Source organism: Nerophis lumbriciformis, linkage group LG19 (assembly GCF_033978685.3).
Source record: "Nerophis lumbriciformis linkage group LG19, RoL_Nlum_v2.1, whole genome shotgun sequence".
Lineage (NCBI taxonomy): Eukaryota > Metazoa > Chordata > Actinopteri > Syngnathiformes > Syngnathidae > Nerophis > Nerophis lumbriciformis.
In genome coordinates, this window is record NC_084566.2 from 36,451,053 (window position 1) to 36,472,111 (window position 21,059).

At 42.3% G+C, this 21,059-nt stretch overlaps 1 protein-coding gene across 10 annotated transcripts in view; it reads left to right on the forward strand.

Moving 5' to 3' along the window:
- Positions 1-18,132: 18,132 nt before the first annotated feature.
- The window catches only part of LOC133618463 (receptor-type tyrosine-protein phosphatase F), a 470,668-nt gene continuing 467,741 nt past the window's right edge, over positions 18,133-21,059 (forward strand). For 3 of the 10 annotated variants that reach the window (XM_061978831.2, XM_061978833.2, XM_061978832.2), the window contains exon 1: positions 18,133-18,607. The gene's annotated coding sequence lies outside the window, so the exon portion shown is untranslated. The remainder of the gene's footprint in view (positions 18,608-21,059) is intronic. The other 7 variants (XM_061978839.2, XM_061978835.2, XM_061978838.2 and 4 more) reach the window with 3 other exon arrangements.

A 21,059-nucleotide genomic window follows, 5' to 3' on the forward strand; every position in this document is an offset into this window, starting at 1 on the left:
CTTAGGGCGAAACTTTATTGATTGCAATATATCCCAGCTTTCTGTAAAGACTAAACGCCAAGGATGCCGAAAACAATCAAGATTTTTATTCATTACGATTTTAAAACTATTCAACATTTTAAAGCATCCATTAAAAAAAATATATATATATATCAGCATACAAGAAAAGCTTTTACAACGTCTAACCTGTTTTATTAGAATTCATATACCCAATAATATATTGCAAGTATCAGTTTACAGCAAGAGTCGTGTTGAATCAAGAATCGATCACATTCAATCAATCAATCAATCAATCAATGTTTACTTATATAGCCCTAAATCACCAGTGTCTCAAAGGGCTGCACAAGCCACAACGACATCCTCGGCTCAGATCCCACATCAGGGCAAGGAAAAACTCAATGGGACAATGAGAAACCTTGGAGACCGGTGAAATGGACGTCGAGTGGATCGAGCATAATAGTGTGAGAGTCCAGTCCATAGTGGATCTAACATATTAGTGTGAGAGTCCAGTCCATAGTGGATCTAACATATTAGTGTGAGAGTCCAGTCCATAGTGGATCTAAAATATTAGTGAGAGAGTCCAGTCCATAGTGGATCTAACATAATAGTGTGAGAGTCCATCCCATAGTGGATCTAACATATTAGTGTGAGAGTCCAGTCCATAGTGGATCTAAACTAATAGTGTGAGAGTCCAGTCCATAGTTGATCTAGTTAATAGTGTGAGCGTCCAGTCCATAGTGGATCTAGCATAATATTGTGAGAGTCCAGTCCATAGTGGATCTAACAAAATAGTGTGAGAGTTCAGTTCATAGTGGATCTTGTTAATAGTGTGAGAGTCTAGTCCATAGTTGATCTAACATAATAGTGTGAGAGTCCAGTCCATAGTGGATCTAACATAATATTGTGAGAGTCCAGTCCATAGTGGATCTAGCATAATATTGTAAGAGTCCAGTCCATAGTGGATCTAACATAATAGTGTGAGAGTCCAGTTCATAGTGGATCTAGTTAATAGTGTGAGAGTCCAGTCCATAGTGGATCTAACATAATAGTGTGAGAGTCCAGTCCATAGTGGATCTAACATAATATTGTGAGAGTCCAGTCCATAGTGGATCTAGCATAATATTGTAAGAGTCCAGTCCATAGTGGATCTAACATAATAGTGTGAGAGTCCAGTTCATAGTGGATCTAACATAATAGTGTGAGAGTCCAGTCCATAGTGGATCTAACATAATAGTGTGAGAGTCCAGTCCATAGTGGATCTAACATAATAGTGTGAGAGTCCAGTTCATAGTGGATCTAGTTAATAGTGTGAGAGTCCAGTCCATAGTGGATCTAACATATAAGTGTGAGAGGCCAGTTCATAGTGGATCTAGCATAATAGTGTGAGAGTCCAGTCCATAGTGGATCTAGCATAATATTGTAAGAGTCCAGTCCATAATGGATAGACATAATAGTGTGAGAGTCCATTCCATAGTGGATCTAACATAATAGTGTGAGAGTCCAGTTCATATTGGATCTAGTTAATAGTGTGAGAGTCCAGTTTATAGTGGATCTAACATAATATTGTGAGAGTCCAGTCCATAGTGGATCTAACATAATATTGTGAGAGTCCAGTCCATAGTGGATCTAGTTAATAGTGTGAGAGTCCAGTCCATTGTGGTTCTAGCATAATATTGTGAGAGTCCAGTCCATAGTGGATCTAACATAATATTGTGAGAGTCCAGTCCATAGTGGATGTAGCATAATATTGTAAGAGTCCAGTCCACAGTGGATCTAACATAATAGTGTGAGAGTTCAGTCCATAGTGGATCTAACATAATAGTGTGAGAGTTCAGTCCATAGTGGATCTAGCATAATAGTGTGAGAGTCCAGTCCATAGTGGATCTAACATAATATTGTGAGAGTCCAGTCCATAGTGGATCTAACATATTAGTGAGAGTCCAGTCCATAGTGGGGGCCAGAAGGAAATAAAGCCAATAATGCAATTTTTGTTGTCCCCTTTATTTAGAAAAGTACCGAAAAGTATCGAAATAATTTTGGTACCAAAATATTGGTATCGGGACAACACTAGTCTGTAGTCAGATCCATAATTTCCATAATTTGTACCCCTTTCAGACATTGCATTTAGTTCCCATTAAAACATTCACATGTTGCACAATGAGATGTAATCAGGATGTACTGCAACTTCCTGTTTGTAAAAAAATATATTTTTATTAGTATTTATTTAATATACTAACAGCATTTCATGATTAATATTTATAAATTAAGATTCCTAATAAATGACACTAGAATAAGCACACATTTGATTGGTAAATCATAGTGTAACGACCTGGAATGACACTTTATGTGTGGTGTTGGAGTTGTCCGACTTTTTGTGTGGCTGTAAACGCATCACTGGCTAAGTGCCATATGTGCATGTGTTGGCGCAAGTGAGAAAGAGCGAGCGGCTGCTGTTGATATAATAAAGTTGCTTTTGGTCTGGTTTGTACTGCAGAAAATGACCAGTTTTGCTAGATATAATTTTTTTTTACTAATGTTTTGGTGATGTGTTTATGGCCGATAATAAAGAGTTTTGCTCAGTAAGGTGATGGATGGAATTCATGTCCTCAAAGCGTCTCGACAGACGTTACAATATTTGAACAATGATGGCAAAAACTGTTTTCTCTGTTGTGTCCGTCCGTGTAGTGTCGAAAATTGTTATGCGCTTATTTTTTTTAATTTGATTTTGTGCGTGGCATAGATTTGCCGTGCGCAGAGGACGCTTGAGCAGTGCGCAATTGCACAGGCGCGCACCTTAGAGGGAACATTGGTTGCCATGGTTATTTATTAGTGTCACCTGCCTCTGATTAGTGTTAGGGACACTCACCTGTTACTGGGCACTAATCAGAGAGCTATTTAGCTATTTCGCCTCACTCGTCCTGGTGCTTTTGTTTGCTTTCATGCTGCTGTTACGTGTATCCCTTGTGTTTCTTGCTCTAAGTTCCGCCTTAGCTTTTCCTTGTGAGCTACCCTGTTAGCTTCCCTTTGTGTTAGGCACGCTTGTTTTGTTTGTTTCTTGTCTTTTTTGTTTGATTTACATAAATAAATCATTCTTCTTTCCCGCGAGCTGCTCCCTGTCGTTCCGCCGCTTCCCGGAAAGACGACCTTCGGCATCAACATGCCACGACCACGTCACAGAAAAGTGAGGCGAAAAGGCAGGACTAAATAGCTCTGTGATTAGTGCCCAGGAACAGGTGAGCGTCCCGGACACTAATCAGAGGCAGGTGACACTAGGGGTGTAACGGTACACAAAAATTTCGGTTCGGTACGTACCTCGGTTATCGACGCAAAGTTGAAAAGCCAGCATCTGTGATGGTATGGGGGTGCATTAGTGCCCAAGGCATGGGTAACTTACACATCTGTGAAGGCACCATTAATGCTGAAAGGTACATACAGGTTTTGGAACAACATATGCTGCCATCTAAGCGCCGTCTTTTTCATGGACGCCCCTGCTTATTTCAGCAAGACAATGCCAAGCCACTAGAGATGCGCGGATAGGCAATTATTTCATCCGCAACCGCATCACAAAAGTCGTCAAACATCCGCATCCACCCGAACTTACATTTAATCAAAACCGCACCCGCCCGCACCCGCCCGTTGTTATATATCTAATATAGACGATGCAAGGCATTAGTGAGGTTATAAAGCTTTTGCCTGTTAAAGAAAGGAGACTGATCCAATGTAGCAGAGACATTCAATGCGTGCCACGCTGTCACGGCCCAGACGCACATCAGTGCGCAATCATCTGGGAGCCGCGCTGAGCGCACCTCCAAGCGCGTGGAGGTGCGATGTCCCTCGCACCCGCGGCGGCTCCACCCGGGCTCGCGCCCGAGGCTTCAGCGCGCACCGCGGCAGCCATCCTACTCGTCGCGGCCTAGCCCTCGCGGCTCTCGCTGCCGGCGACGGCCGGGTATGGGCCCGACGCTCCAGCGCCATCCATTTTCAGGGCTAGTTGATTCGGCAGGTGGGTTGTTACACACTCCTTAGCGGGTTCCGACTTCCATGGCCACCGTCCTGCTGTCTATATCAACCAACACCTTTTCTGGGGTCTGATGAGCGTCGGCATTGGGCGCCTTAACCCGGCGTTCGGTTCATCCCGCAGCGCCAGTTCTGCTTACCAAAAGTGGCCCACTCCGCTCACCAGGGTGAGCCCCACCCCTTTCGTGAGCGCACTGCGCGCGGAGTGACCCCTGTTACGCGCCCCCGGCAACGGGGGTGGCGGGCAGGTAAGCTGCGCGGGCGGAGCGCGCGGGGTGACCCCTGTAAGCTGCTTACCTGCTGCGCGTGACGCCGGCCGCGGCGAAGGCGGACGAGGCGGGGTGTCGGTGCGGTGGGCGCGGTGGTGACCCTGTACGTGCGTCGGGCCCTTCTCGCGGATCACCTCAGCTACGGCTCCCGGTGGGGCCCTCTCGGGGGAAGGGGCCTCGGTCCCGGACCCCGGCGAGGCGTCCCTTCTCCGCTCCGTAAAAGTGTCCATCTCTTTTTTTTTTCTTCTTCTGTTGTGGCATATGCTGCAGGTGCCTGCTCGTTTTTCGTATGTGGGTAACAACATTTAACTATGTATATATATTTCCCAATTGGTTTAACTGCCACCCGCCCGAATCTATTTAAAATCTAATTTTTTTTTATTTCAACCGCCCGACCCGCGGATAATCCGCGGACTCCGCGGTTGTGTCCGCAAACCGCGCATCTCTACAAGCCACATTCAGCACGTGTTACAACAGCGTGGCTTCGTAAAAAAAAAAAGAGTGCGGGTACTTTCCTGGCCCGCCTGCAGTCCAGACCTGTCTCCCATCGAAAATGTGTGGCGCATTATGAAGTGTAAAATACGACAGCGGAGACCCCGGACTGTTGAACGACTGAAGCTCTACATAAAACAAGAATGGACTTTCAAAGCTTCAACAATTAGTTTCCTCAGTTCCCAATCGTTTATTGAGTGTTGTTAAAAGAAAAGGTGATGTAACACAGTGGTGAACATGCCCTTTCCCAACTACTTTGGCACGTGTTGCAGCCATGAAATTCTAATTAATTATTATTTGCAAAAAAAAAATAAAGTTTATGAGTTGAAAAGGATTTGCAAATCATTGTATTCCGTTTATATTCACATCTAACACAATTTCCCAACTCATATGGAAACGGGGTTTGTAATAGCAGGGATGCTTGTAGCTTAAAACATAACAATTAGTTAAGAAACAGCTCTTATCTTAAAACACTCTTAAGTTGAGGTACCACTGCACCTCCAGGGGCCTTAATGGTTGGGTATCCACTTTATTCGACTTTTTATGAAGTCCTCAAATACGGTGATTATGGTCTGTAATGCATAATTGAATCCCCCAATGCTGCATGATATTATGAATGGTGTCGTCTTAAATCATTTGTCTTGGTCGTGGCTTGCGGCGTCAGCAATGTCACTGATTTAAAAAAAAAAAAAGAAAGAAAAAAAAAATCATTACATGGACGGGAGAACATAGTTGAAGCACTGCCGGGATGAGCCCAAGTTACAGTCCACACAGTATTAGCGGGATAAATGAGCAAACTTCCCCAAGGTCCCGAGGCCCTGTGATCTATTAAGGCGCTGTCGTCTTGGATGGCGGGTCTCACAGAGCGAGGTTTTTTTTTTTTATGAATAGGGGGTTGGGGGGGGGGTGATGCTGACATCCTCTCTTAGTGCAATCCCTCGTCCTTGTGAGACTGAAGAGAGGGGAAAAAGGAGCACCAGAGGCTGACTTGGCTTTTCCTTTGGGCTCTGTTATAAATCCAACTGAACATTTTTGAACATCTGTTGTGGATGATTAGCTCCATGGCTAGGAGAGTTTGACCACAGGGAATGTGTGCAAGTGTGTTTGTGCTTCCAACACGCCGCTCATTTTCTTATTACAAACCCCGTTTCCATATGAGTTGGGAAATTGTGTTAGATGTAAATATAAACGGAATACAATGATTTGCAAATCCTTTTCAACCCATATTCAGTTGAATGCACTACAAAGACAACATATTTGATGTTCAAACTCATAAACTTTATTTTTTTATTGCAAATAATAATTAACTTTGAATTTCATGGCTGCAACACGTGCCAAAGTAGTTGGGGAAAGGGCATGTTCACCACTGTGTTACATGGCCTTTCCTTTTAACAACACTCAGTAAACGTTTGGGAACTGAGGAGACACATTTTTGAAGCTTCTCAGGTGGAATTCTTTCCCATTCTTGCTTGATGTACAGCTTAAGTTGTTCAACAGTCCGGGGGTCTCCGTTGTGCTATTTTAGGCTTCATAATGCGCCACACATTTTCAATGGGAGACAGGTCTGGACTACAGGCAGGCCAGTCTAGTACCCGCACTCTTTTACTATGAAGCCACGTTGATGTAACACGTGGCTTGGCATTGTCCTGCTGAAATAAGCAGGGGCGTCCATGGTTACGTTGCTTGGATGGCAACATATGTTGTTCCAAAACCTGTATGTACCTTTCAGCATTAATGACGCCTTCACAGATGTGTAAGTTACCCATGTGCTTGGGCACTAATACACCCCCATACCATCACAGATGCTGGCTTTTCAACTTTGCGCCTATAACAATCCGGATGGTTCTTTTCCTCTTTGGTCCGACGTCCACAGTTTCCAAAAACAATTTGAAATGTGGACTCGTCAGACCACAGAACACTTTTCCACTTTGTATCAGTCCATCTTAGATGAGCTCAGGCCCAGCGAAGCCGACGGCGTTTCTGGGTGTTGTTGATAAACGGTTTTCACCTTTCATGGGAGAGTTTTAACTTGCACTTACAGATGTAGCGACCAACTGTATTTACTGACAGTGGGTTTCTGAAGTGTTCCTGAACCCATGTGGTGATATCCTTTACACACTGATGTCGCTTGTTGATGCAGTACAGCCTGAGGGATGGAAGGTCACGGGCTTAGCTGCTTACGTGCAGTGATTTCTCCAGATTCTCTGAACCCTTTGATGATATTACGGACCGTAGATGGTGGAATCCCTAAATTCCTTGCAATAGCTGGTTGAGAAAGGTTTTTCTTAAACTGTTCAACAATTTGCTCACGCATTTGTTGACAAAGTGGTGACCCTCGCCCCATCCTTGTTTGTGAATGACTGAGCATTTCATGGAATCTACTTTTATACCCAATCATGGCACCCACCTGTTCCCAATTTGCCTGCACACCTGTGGGATGTTCCAAATAAGTGTTTGATGAGCATTCCTCAACTTTATCAGTATTTATTGCCACCTTTCCCAACTTCTTTGTCACGTGTTGCTGGCATCAAATTCTAAAGTTAATGATTATTTGCAAAAAAAGAAAATGTTTATCAGTTTGAACATCAAATATGTTGTCTTTGTAGCATATTCAACTGAATATGGGTTGAAAAGGATTTGCAAATCATTGTATTCCGTTTATATTTACATCTAACACAATTTCCCAACTCATATGGAAACGGGGTTTGCACTTTGTTTGAGCAATCAAGACTATTTCAGTTGTTTTTATCCTTCTTTGTCATGTCATGTTCGGATGTACATTGTGGACGCCGTCTTTGCTCCACAGTAAGTCTTTGCTGTCGTCCAGCATTCTGGACAAAAAAATTAAATAAAATAAAATTCTGAAGTTAATGATTATTTGCAGAAAAAAAAAAAATGTTTATCAGTTTGAACATCAAATATGTTGTCTTTGTAGCATATTCAACTGAATATGGGTTGAAAATGATTTGCAAATCATTGTATTATGTTTATATTTAACACAATTTCCCAACTCATATGGAAACGGGGTTTGTAGTATTATTGTGCATTTTTATTGGTGAGGTTACTCTTCTTATTGTGTCAAATTGCTACCTCGGCCTACCAAGGTCACACTTTTTCGCCGGTCTACAGTAACGACGTGCTGAGTCGTCTTGTGACAGGCAAATGTTGATTTTTTTCATGGTCACTTTTATCATCTCAAGCTTAGGTATTGGAGAGATGTTATCAGTTTTCCTCCCTGGAAGCGGGCCAAGAGATAAGACGGGACGTTTTGTCAGAGTAAAATTCATTTGAAAAAAAACAAACAAACCACATAAGATCACGTGCGGTCATTCCGTATCTTGTGTTTTAGGCCGCGTTAAAGTCACTGACTCAAAATGACATTCATTTAAACTTAAAAGTAGACGAACACCACCACCTTCTAGCATATATTGCCATACTGGTTTAAAAGAACAAAACAATGTTTGGTAGCACTTTAGTATGGGGCATTAATTAGTTGCTTATTAAAGTAACAAAGACTTAATTTAGAATTATTTGGACACTAGGGGAACATATAAGGTTAGGGTTAAGGTTAGGGTTACTAATAAGCAATGATTCTGAGGTTATTGAGGGAAGACTCTTAGTTAATGGCTTACTGGTTGTACAATAAGGCCATGCAGAATAAGGCATTAATAAGTACTTAATACATACTTGCCAACCTTGAGACCTCCGATTTCGGGAGATGGTGGGGGGGGGAGTGGTCCCGGGGGGGGGGGCGTGGTTAAGAGGGTAGGAGTATATTTACAGCTAGAATTCACCAAGTCAAGTATTTCATATATATATATATATATATATATATATAAATATATATATATATATAAGAAATACTTGACTTTCAGTGAATTCTAGCTATATAAATATATATATATATATATATATATATATTTATTTTATTATATATATATATATATATATAAATAAGAAAAATATTTGAATTTCAGTGTTCATTTATTTACACATATACACACACATAACACTCATCTACTCATTGTTGAGTTAAGGGTTGAATTGTCCATCCTTGTTCTATTCTCTGTCACTATTTTTCTAACCATGCTGAACACCCTCTCTGATGATGCATTCTGCTTCGTCTCCTTGTTGTGTGCGCAGTTGTGCACTGCACTCTCTAAAGGCCCGAGATGTTATCGTCACATATGCATGTACAGTAGATGGCAGTATTGTCCTGTTTAAGAGTGTCACAAACATTGCTGTTTACGGCAGGCGAACTGCTTTACGGACGTGAAAACAGGCTGTCGACACGTCACTCAGGTCCGCATGAATTTCGGGAGATTTTCGGGAGAAAATTTGTCCCGGGAGGTTTTCGGGAGAGGCGCTGAATTTCGGGAGTCTCCCGGAAAATCCGTGAGGGTTGGCAAGTATGACTTAATAATGACTAATTAAGAGCCAATATGTTACTAATTTGCATGTTAATAAGCAACTAATTAATGGTGAATATGTGTTCCCCATACTAAAGTGTTACCCAATGTTTATATTTCTTACAATTACTAGCTAAGTTGCTCAAAATGAGTAGTTAGTCGAACAATATGTTCAAGGCTACTGGCTAGGGATGGGAATCGAAGACCGGTTCTTGTTCAGAACCGGTTCTCACTGTATCAATTCCTTGTAATGGCTTACCAATTTTTTTCCAATGATTCCTGTACCGATTCCCATGGGCGGGAATGTGGTCATTACGCAATGTTCTGAAAACAGACATAACTAAGTACTTGTGCATATATGCCAATACCGATTTTCTGTACATTTTTGTGTTCATTTGTTTATTAATGCAATTCTAATTCAAACAATAACTCTGCTGTCTAGTTGTTATAATTTGTTTTCTTACACTTTTGTATTTCATTTGCAAGTATGGAATAGAGACTATAATAGAATAATTATAAATTGGAGAAATATACTTCATACTGGGAAAATTGGGTCAACTATGGCACGCCCCATAAACCTGACTTTAATTTTTCGAATTAGTGATTGTATTGCCAAAAAAAAAAGAGAAAAAAAAAAAAGAAAAAAAAAGGGGGATTACTCCCTACAAGTGTATATGTATGTATGTATATATATGTATTTATATATATGTATGTGTGGGTATATATAAACATATATAGGTATCTGTTTATATTTTATTTTATTTCTGATTACTATTACTATTAATGTATTATTATTTATTTATTTATTTTAATTTTTATTTTATTTTTTTATTTCTTTCTTTGTTTATTTAATTGATGTATTTGTAGATATTTGTTTTTTTTGTTGTTTCTTTCTTTTTTTGGGGAGGTGGGGGGGAGTGGTATGGGTGGGATATAAACAAAAATATTTTGACATAAGACAATAGATATATGATTGATGTGAATATGATGTAATGGATAGGAATGTCTGATGCTGGATGTCAATAAAAAAAAAAAAAAAAAAAAAAAAATAGAATAGAATAGGCTTTTATTGTCATTGCAAATTAAGAGTACGACAATTCTTCTCAACTAAAGAGGAGAAATATAATGGTATATTTATTTATTTATTATGTATTTATTATCTGAGATAGGCTACAGCACCCCCCCAAAAGGGACAAGCGGTAGAAAATGGATGGATGGATTTATTTATTCACTGTTCTGTTACAGAGAACAAGGAAATAGGATAAAACCGCTAGGATATGAAAAGGGGTAGGATTAAATAAGCTCTGCTTCTTCCTACTCCTTTTCAGACATGCCGTAATTGAACAACTGGAAATATGGAAACATCGTATGCGTGTTCGAAATAAACCGAAACTGAACTGAACAACGAAATTACAGATGATCCGCCAGCAGCAAAGCACATACAAACAAGACATTTATGTTACAGTGGAAAATGTAAGTACACAAAAATGTTTAAAAGGTAGTTCGTAAACTAGCATATAAAAGTGTCGAGTTGGAGGTGGCGTCGGCAGCGGACCCACTGGAAGCGGAGGTGGCGTCGGCCGCAGTCCCACTGGAAGCAAAGGCGGCATCGGTAGCGGACCCACTGGAGGCGAAGTTGGCGTCAGACCCAAAGGAGGTGAAAGTGGCGCCCTTGCAGGAGGTCGCGGAAGCTACCTTGCAAGAGGTGGTGGCCTCACAAGAAGATGAGCTGGTGGCAGAGGTCTTGCAAGAGAAAGAGCAGGTGGCGGAGGCCTCGCCTGACGAAGAGTCACTGCAGGTAGAGCTGACGCAGCCCCCGCTGGTGAAGAGGCAGGGGGCGGCCTCGGTGGAGGGAGCTGTACATTCCCAGTCGCACAGCTGCCAGTCCTAGCTAACCCCCACCAAACCCCACCCCTGGAAACGGATAGCAGACGCTGTTGGTCATCCATGGAGCGTAAGCCAAGGATGGGGGGGAGGAAGGCCTGGAGGAGGGTTGCTGCTCCCTCTCTCGCAGATTACCCACGTTGAGCCGGAACAGGAAGCTTCAATAGGGCCGGACTAGGAACAGGAGGCCGTCGTGGAACGGAAACAGGACCTGTCACAGCCTTGGAAGGATGATTGGCTGCTTCAGCCTTTGAACAAATGTCCATGCAGTCAGCAACAGTTGACTTAATGTCACTTTGGGGAGGCTGATGAGTCCAATTTGTACTGGAAGTCTGTATTGAGCATGTCACGTGCGCAGCCTTGTCCATGCTGGATGATATGCCAGGCCGCGTAAACGTAAGCAAGGTGGGAGTTAATCATACCTTAATTGGGCTGGGGTGGCAAGGGAAGAGCAGCTGTCCGTGCCTGGGTCTGGCGAAGTAAAGATCTGTGTTGGAAGCACACGGGGACATTCGGCCTAAGGCGAGAACGGGACGGCAGAGTGGCAGAGTAGCGGCAGCTACCTTGCAAGAGGTGGTGGCCTCACAAGAAGATGAGCTGGTGGCAGAGGCCTTGCAAGAGAAAGAGCAGGTGGCGGAAGCCTCGCCTGACGAAGAGGCACTGCAGGTAGAGCTGACGCAGCCCCCGCTGGTGAAGAGGCAGGGGGCGGCCTCGGTGGAGGGAGCTGTACATTCCCAGTCGCACAGCTGCCAGTCCTAGCTAACCCCCACCTCTGGAAATGGATAGCAGACGCTGTTGGTCATCCATGGAGCGTAAGCCAAGGATGGGGGGAGGAAGGCCTGGAGGAGGGTTGCTGCTCCCTCTCTCGCAGATTACCCACGTTGAGCCGGAACAGGAAGCTTCAATGGGGCTAGTCGTGGAACGGAAACAGGACCTGTCACAGCCTTGGAAGGATGATTGGCTGCTTCAGCCTTTGAACAAATGTCCTTGCAGTCAGCAACAGTTGACTTAATGTCACTTTGGGGAGGCTGATGAGTCCAATTTGTACTGGAAGTCTGTATTGAGCATGGCACGTGCGCAGCCTTGTCCATGCTGGATGATATCCCAAGCCGAGTAGACATAAGCAAGGTGGGAGTTAATCATACCTTAATTGGGCTGGGGTGGCAAGGGAAGAGCAGCTGTCCGTGCCTGGGTCTGGCGAAGTATAGATCTGTGTTGGAAGCACATTCGGTCTAAGGCGAGAACGGGACGGCAGAGTGGCTACGTCACCAGGCCAAACAAGGTCTTCATCCTCTTCCGGGGAATGGTGCCGGCTCTCTGCTGCCATATCTTGGACCCTCAAGAGAGAGAGGTCCTCCTCATCCACTCAGGAATACTTCAGCATCTTTGCGCCTACTCTCACCGCCTCCTAAATTTTCCTCTTCTCATCCTTTACAAGAAGACTTTCTGGCAGGTCCATTCTGTTGCGTTCCGGGTTGTGTCATACCAATATTCGTGTTCCCAGGATGCGGAAGGACAGACAGGAAGCAGTGTCTCGATAAGAATGATTATTTTACCTTTGGAATCAGAGCAAAAATACAAAAGATAGCCTGCCAGGGACAATGAACCTGCCTCTTGAGGCAGGCTAGTATACAAGGCTCTCTGATTAGTAATCAGGAGCAGGTGAGCCTCTTGATCACTAATCAGATAAGAGATATGGGATAAGTCCGCACTCTTGTAACCATAAAGTAAACAAAGGCAGGGGCACTGAAACAGAACTAGACCTTAAACATAGGAAAACTATAACAAACACAAAACAAGACATGACCAGGAGGGATATGTGAGTTTTATTCTTGGATTTGTCTTTCTTTAATCAATGCACACGTTAAAAATGATGATGATGTGCAAAAAAAAAAGAATGAAGGTCAATGGCAAGCAGACAAAATATTTATTTCAACTATTTTCCTTAAAGCACACATTGGGGCTACAAGATATAACTGATCAAGTTTGGGGATTTTACTTTTTATTCGTAATCAGGAGGATTTTTGATTTCAAACTGAGTGCACCACAGGACTAGTGGCAATGCGTTAGTGTGTTTGTATGTGTGGGTTTTTGTGTGGGTTTGTGTCAGCAGAGGGTTGGACTCCGCCAACGCTGCCCTTTGTCACCGATTCTGTTCATAACTTTTATGGACAGAATTTCTAGGCGCAGTCAAGGCGTTGAGGGGATCTGGTTTGGTGGCTGCAGGATTAGGTCTCTGCTTTTTGCAGATGATGTGGTCCTGATGGCTTCATCTGGTCAGGATCTTCAGCTCTCACTGGATCGGTTCGCAGCTGAGTGTGAAGCGACTGGGATGAGAATCAGCACCTCCAAGTCCGAGTCCATGGTTCTCGCCCGGAAAAGGGTGGAGTGCCATCTCCGGGTTGGGGAGGAGATCTTGCCCCAAGTGGAGGAGTTCAAGTACCTCGGAGTCTTGTTCACGAGTGAGGGAAGAGTGGATCGTGAGATTGACAGGCGGATAGGTGCAGCGTCTTCAATAATGCGGACGCTGTATCGGTCCGTTGTGGTGAATTAGGAACTGAGCCGGAAGGCAAAGCTCTCAATTTACCGGTCGATCTACGTTCCCATCCTCACCTATGGTCATGAGCTTTGGGTTATGACCGAAAGGACAAGATCACGGGTACAAGCGGCCGAAATGAGTTTCCTCCGCCGGGTGGTGGGGCTCTCCCTTAGAGATAGGGTGAGAAGCTCTGCCATCCGGGAGGAGCTCAAAGTAAAGCCGCTGCTCCTCCACATCGAGAGGAGCCAGATGAGGTGGTTCGGGCATCTGGTCAGGATGCCACCCGAACGCCTCCCTAGGGAGGTGTTTAGGGCACGTCCAACCGGTAGGAGGCCGCGGGGAAGACCCAGGACACGATGGGGAGACTACGTCCCCGGCTGGCCTGGGAACGCCTCGGGGTCCCACAGGAAGAACTGGACGAAGTGGCTGGGGAGAGGGAAGTCTGGGCTTCCCTGCTTAGGCTGCTGCCCCCGCGACCCGACCTCGGATAAGCGGAAGAAGATGGATGGATGGATGGACATTGATTTCACATACATTATCAGAAAGAATCATACCTTATTGGCCTCACAAACTCCGAGGGAATACAGTTTCTTTTGAAGCCGAGACTCCATTAATGTCTTCCATCAAATGCTTGCTGTCTCATGCTTCTTCCTTTATTCCGTCACATATTAAATGTCCCCCCAACAATGTGACCAAACCAGAACAAAAAATCTGTTCCTCTCCAATTTACATGGGTTTTGTAACAAAAATAAAGTTAACATATACTTGCATCAAATTACCAAAGAAAATACATTTTTAATCACATTATATGCAGTGTTGGGACTAGTAACGCGTTAGTGAAACGCCGTTATTTTCGGCCGTAACTAGTAGTCTAACGCGTTATTTTTTATATACTATAAAATTCACGAACATAAAGAGGGATGCTAGTGGGCCAGGCCAATCTTTCCTTATCTCTAAACTAAAAGTGGGGAAATGTGTAGAGTGTTCTGGGCTTCAGTACAGTGTTGATCTCCTGAAGACATGATTTTATTTCACAATTCCTTGAGAGAAAAAACGCCTTGTGTGTACAGCAGTATGTGTGCTGTATATAGTGACATGGCATATAATCATGTCATGTGTGCCTTCCTTGGGTGAAGCCAGATTTACAGCTATGTTGTTATTATGCGGTTTGTTACTTATGTATGTTATGTTGCAGCTATTTAAAATAGTTTTGTCAATTTGTTCTGGCCCAAAATAAATTGGCCCTTTGAAACATATCTTTGTCTTTGCGTGTTGTATGTAGACCACATTGCTTAGCAGAGTTGAGTGGTGCAAATGCATGTCAAGTTGATCAACAGATTGTATTATTCTCCAGTGCAATAACGGTACTGAAATGAAGGCTAAAAGGGCATTAATGGGAGTCTTTAAAAAAGAAAAAAAGAAAAAGAAAGTAACTAAATAGTTACTTTTCACAATAACGCATTACTGTTTGGTGTAAGTAACTGAGTTAGTAACTGAGTTACTTTTGAAATAAAGTAACGAGTAACTCTAGCTAGTTACTGGTTTTCAGTAATTAACCCAACACTGATTATATGTAAATATGAACTTATATTTATACATTGTATTTATTTATTCTAACCAGCCATGAAATTATATAACATATATACAAACCCCGTTTCCATATGAGTTGGGAAATTGTGTTGGATGTAAATATAAACGGAATACAATGATTTGCAAATCCTTTTCAACCCATATTCAATTGAATGCACTACAAAGACAACATATTTGATGTTCAAACTCATAAACTTTATTTTTTTTTGCAAATAATAATTAACTTAGAATTTCATGGCTGCAACACGTGCCAAAGTAGTTGGGAAAGGGCATGTTCACCACTGTGTTACATGGCCTTTCATTTTAACAACACTCAGTAAACATTTGGGAACTGAGGAGACACATTTTTGAAGCTTCTCAGGTGGAATTCTTTCCCATTCTTGCTTGATGTACAGCTTAAGTTGTTCAACAGTCCGGGGTTCTCCGTTGTGCTATTTTAGGCTTCATAATGCGCCACACATTTTCAACGGGAGACAGGTCTGGACTACAGGCAGGTCAGTCTAGTACCCGCACTCTTTTACTATGAAGCCACGTTGATGTAACACGTGGCTTGGCATTGTCTTGCTGAAATAAGCAGGGGCGTCCATGGTAACGTTGCTTGGATGGCAACATATGTTGCTCCAAAACCTGTATGTACCTTTCAGCATTAATGGCGCCTTCACAGATGTGTAAGTTACCCATGTCTTGGGCACTAATACACCCCCATACCATCACAGATGCTGGCTTTTCAACTTTGCGCCTATAACAATCCGGATGGTTCTTTTCCTCTTTGGTGCGGCGGACACGACGTCCACAGTTTCCAACAACAATTTGAAATGTGGACTCGTCAGACCACAGAACACTTTTCCACTTTGTATCAGTCCATCTTAGATGAGCTCAGGCCCAGTGAAGCCGACGGCGTTTCTGGGTGTTGTTGATAAACGGTTTTCGCCTTGCGTAGGAGAGTTTTAACTTGCACTTACAGATGTAGCGACCAACTGTAGTTACTGACAGTGGGTTTCTGAAGTGTTCCTGAGCCCATGTGGTGATATCCTTTACACACTGATGTCGCTTGTTGATGCAGTACAGCCTGAGGGATCGAAGGTCACGGGCTTAGCTGCTTACGTGCAGGGATTTCTCCAGATTCTCTGAACCCTTTGATGATATTACGGACCGTAGATGGTGAAATCCCTAAATCCCTTGCAATAGCTGGTTGAGAAAGGTTTTTCTTAAACTGTTCAACAATTTGCTCACGCATTTGTTGACAAAGTGGTGACCCTCGCCCCATCCTTGTCTGTGCATGACTGAGCATTTCACGGAATCTACTTTTATACCCAATCATGGCACCCACCTGTTCCCAATTAGCCTGCACACCTGTGGGATGTTCCAAATAAGTGTTTGATGAGCATTCCTCAACTTTATCAGTATTTATTGCCACCTTTCCCAACTTCTTTGTCACGTGTTGCTGGCATCAAATTCTAAAGTTAATGATTAATTGCAAAAAAAAAAACAACATGTTTATGAGTTTGAACATCAAATATGTTGTCTTTGTAGTGCATTCAACTGAATATGGGTTGAAAATGATTTGCAAATCATTGTATTCCGTTTATATTTAACACAATTTCCCCAACTCATATGGAAACGGGGTTTGCACAATGTGCTTCTGTCAGCAGCTACACCCCGCGACCCTGAAAGGGACAAGCGGTAGAAAATGGATGCATGGACATTGTTCCTTCTGGAGCATTTTGCTTTAATAAACAAACCAATCAAAAACGTATATATCAAGGTTTCACTGTAATAAGCATGTGGAAGTGTGGTTTTTTAAAGTATATTTTAGAACTTTATGGTGAAATATAAAGGTAATTAAAGCTGCAAGCAGCATTGGTCGGGCCCGCGTATTTGGCAGGTGCTAGTCCTAAGTGTCCCAATACTTTTGTTCAGTTTTCGTCATAAGTGTCCCAATACTTTTGTCTACTTTTAGTCCGAATTGTCCCAATACTTTTGTGTAGTGTACCTACCTTGTCTGCATAGCGTGGGCACGCTGGTGCTTCCTGCTTTTAAGCAGCCTTCTTGAAAAAACAGCAACATCAGCGCAGCGGCTCTTTGAAGGGTCATAAAATCAAAACCGGAGCCGGTATTAAAACTCTTTCGATAACTTTTAATCAAAAGGGTTCAATCTCTCTCCTGTGACCGGTTTTTACAAAAATGTTGTTTTGAAGGGGGAATAGAAAACTTCCTGTTGATTTTTGCTGGGGGTTGTCAATTTATGAAATGTAGGTCTAAGTGAGACCTACATAGAGGTTTTTGTTTCATGTCTCTCCGACCTTCCCAGTGGGAGTTACAGGCAGTTTTGTCATTTTTTTCTTGCGAGGAGCAGTTTTTTCTGCGTTTTATTAAAAAATTGCGCTAGAGCGCAATTTTGAGATTTGGGGTTAGGTTTTTTTATTAGATCGCAATTTTTGACAGTCCTGATGTGTGCGTTCAGTTTGGTGAGTTTTGAAGCGTGTTAAGGGGGTCAAATTACAGCTCAAAGAGGCAAAAGTGACTGTTTTTAGTACTTTTTTGTCTTGAAGGGGGAATTGCCAACTTCCTGAATGTACAATTATGAAATGTAGGTCTAAGTCAGGCCTACATAGAGGTTTGTCTCTCCGACCTTCCTAGTGGGAGTTACAGGCAGTCTAGTTTTTTTTTCTTCCTAGGGGGCGCTAGAGCACAATTTTGAGTTTTGTGGTTCGGTTTTTTCAAAAAAAGGCAATTTTCGCAGGTCCTGATGTGTGGGTCAAATATGGTGAGTTTTGAAGCATGTTAAGTGGGTCAAATTACAGTTTAATGTGGCGGCGGAAGAATAAAGAATAAAAAACCTTAGAAAAACAATAGGTCCTTATGGCCCATTGCATAAGGTTATGCAATGGGCCATGCGGGCCCTAAATATAACAGAATATAAAGACAGCAGGTTTTTTTTTTTGCTGTCTGCAATATGCTCTTTACTGCACATACATTTTTGGTGCAGACCAAAGTACGGAAGTGTTGTCTCCCATTGGTAGGGTTGGAAGAAGGTAAGTCCGGCCTCCTCCTCCTCCTCCTCTTTCCTCCACAGAGAAACGTGACACCAGTGACATCACACGGTGGGCTTGGCTTGTCCCATGCTCACTGCTCAACACACTCAGTGTGTGAACAAGCTCTACTCCTGAAGGATCTCTGCTCCTCCGGACTGGAATTGTAACCCTCGGGATCCGGCTTTTTTTTTTTAACACATGGAATAACAGAGGAGCCCCCTTTTTAAAGATTTCTTTTTTTTCTTCCCACATTTGAGGGATAATCATTCCTGGATATAATTTGGATTGCCTTTCCCAGGATTAGACGCTCCCTGGAATAAGTGTCTTGAAAGGGAATAAAAGGAGAGATTTATTCCGTACTGACATGAATAGGTGAGTCTTAAAAAGTCTCCCGCGCTCAGGACAAGATGGGGTGCAGGTGCATTTAAAAATATCGCTGAGTGGCTCACTTTTCCGCCACGGTCTTTGCTCGATGGCATCTCTGCGTCATAAAAGTAACAAAATAAGTCTCGAGCAGTCAGGTATTGTCTTACCCTTTTGTGGCTTTCCCCCTTTTTTTTTGTCCCTGCTCACTCTTGCTTGTTAAGCCAAAACAAAAGTTTAACCTCGTCCTGGCTTAGCTCCATTGGCCGGCTCCCTGGCAAATTGCCCCGTCTGCCTGCGGGGCCCTCCCCAACTTTATTCAGAGGACTTTGAATAGAAGGACCATAGAATGTCCCCCTAGCTACTGCTGCTAAGGTGAGGCACCCTGCCGTGCTTACTACGGCGAGGCCAAACAACCTGTTTTTCCAGTTGTCTTTATCACCCCGGGCAATCTGGAAGGGTAGAATTTCTACGGCAAGAATTCCAGGCTGAGGGGAGACGCTGGAAGACTTTGAAATCCCAGATAATTGTAGAGGGAGAAGCCACAAATTATGATTTTGCTATTTTGGGGGCCTCAAAGTACAACCTTCACTGACTTTTTCTCAAACCGTTGTCCCTTACACGTCTTTTTTTGTACGTTCCATTCAAAGGACCATATGTTCTAAGAACACACAGAACAAGCATGTGGTGTTTACATGGAGGAAACATACTATTTGTTATCATTATCTAATTAACTAAATACATCTATATCATGCATTTATTCATGCGTTATACTAGGGTTGTACGGTATACCAGTACTGATTAAGTACCTTGGTTGTTGGCATCCGTAAGTCTCGGAAGACAATGGATTGGCGCCCCTTGGATATGAAGTACCTTGGTACTGATGAATTAAAAATGGTACTACCATGAATTGATTAAACAAGTTGAAAAACTTATTGGGGTGTTACCATTTAGTGGTCAATTGTACGGAATATGTACTGTACTGTGCAATCTACTAATAAAAGTCTCAATCAATCAATCAATCAATTAAACCCCGACTTAAACAAGTTGAAAAACGTATTCAGGCGTTACCATTAAGTGGTCAATTGTACGGAATATGTACTGTACTGTGCAATCTACTAATAAAAGTCTCAATCAATCAAACCCCGACTTAAACAAGTTGGAAAACGTATTCGGGCGTTACCATTTAGTGGTCAATTGTACGGAATATGTACTGAACTTTGCAATCTACTAATAAAAGTCTCAATCAATCAATCAAACCCCGACTTAAACAAGTTGAAAAACGTATTCGGGTGCAACCATTTAGTGGTCAATTGTACGGAATACGTACTGTACTGTGCAATCTACTAATAAAAGTCTCAATCAATCAATCAATCAAACCCCGACTTAAACAAGTTAAAAAACTTATTCGGATGTTACCATTTAGTGGTCAGTTGTACGGAATATGTACTGTACTGTGCAATCTACTAATAAAAGTCTCAATCAATCAATCAAACCCCGACTTAAACAAGTTGAAAAACTTATTCGGGTACAAGCTTCACTGACTTTTTCTCAAACCGTTGTCCCTTACACGTCTTTTTTGTACGTTCTATTCAAAGGACCGTATGTTCTAAGAACACACAATAGTATAAGTACAGAACAAGCATGTGGTGTTTACATGGAGGAAACATACTATTTATTATCATTATCTAATTAACTAAATACATTCGTGTCATGCATTTATTCATGCTTTATACTAGGGTTGTACGGTATACCAGTACTGATTAAGTACCTTGGTACTGATGAAATAAAAACGGTACTACCATGAATTGATTAAACAAGTTGAGAAACCATTTAGTGGTCAATTGTACGGAATATGCACTGTACTGTGCAATCTACTAATAAAAGTCTCAATCAATCAATCAATCAATCAAACCCAGACTTAAACAAGTTGAAAAACTTATCCGGGTGTTACCATATAGTGGTCAATTGTACGGAATATGTACTGTACTGTGCAATCTACTAATACAAGTCTCAATCAATCAATCAATCAATCAAACCCAGACTTAAACAAGTTGAAAAACTTATCCGGGTGTTACCATATAGTGGTCAATTGTACGGAATATGTACTGTACTGTGCAATCTACTAATACAAGTCTCAATCAATCAAACAATCAATCAAACCCAGACTTAAACAAGTTGAAAAACGTATCCGGGTGTTACCATTTAGTGGTCAATTTTACAGAATACGTACTGTACTGTGCAATCTACTAATAAAAGTCTCAATCAATCAATCAAACCCAGACTTAAACAAGTTGAAAAACTTATCCGGGTGTTACCATTTAGTGGTCAATTGTACGGAATACGTACTGTACTGTGCAATCTACTAATAAAAGTCTCAATCAATCAATCAATCAATCAAACCCCGACTTAAACAAGTTGAAAAACTTATTCGGGTGTTACCATTTAATGGTTAATTCTA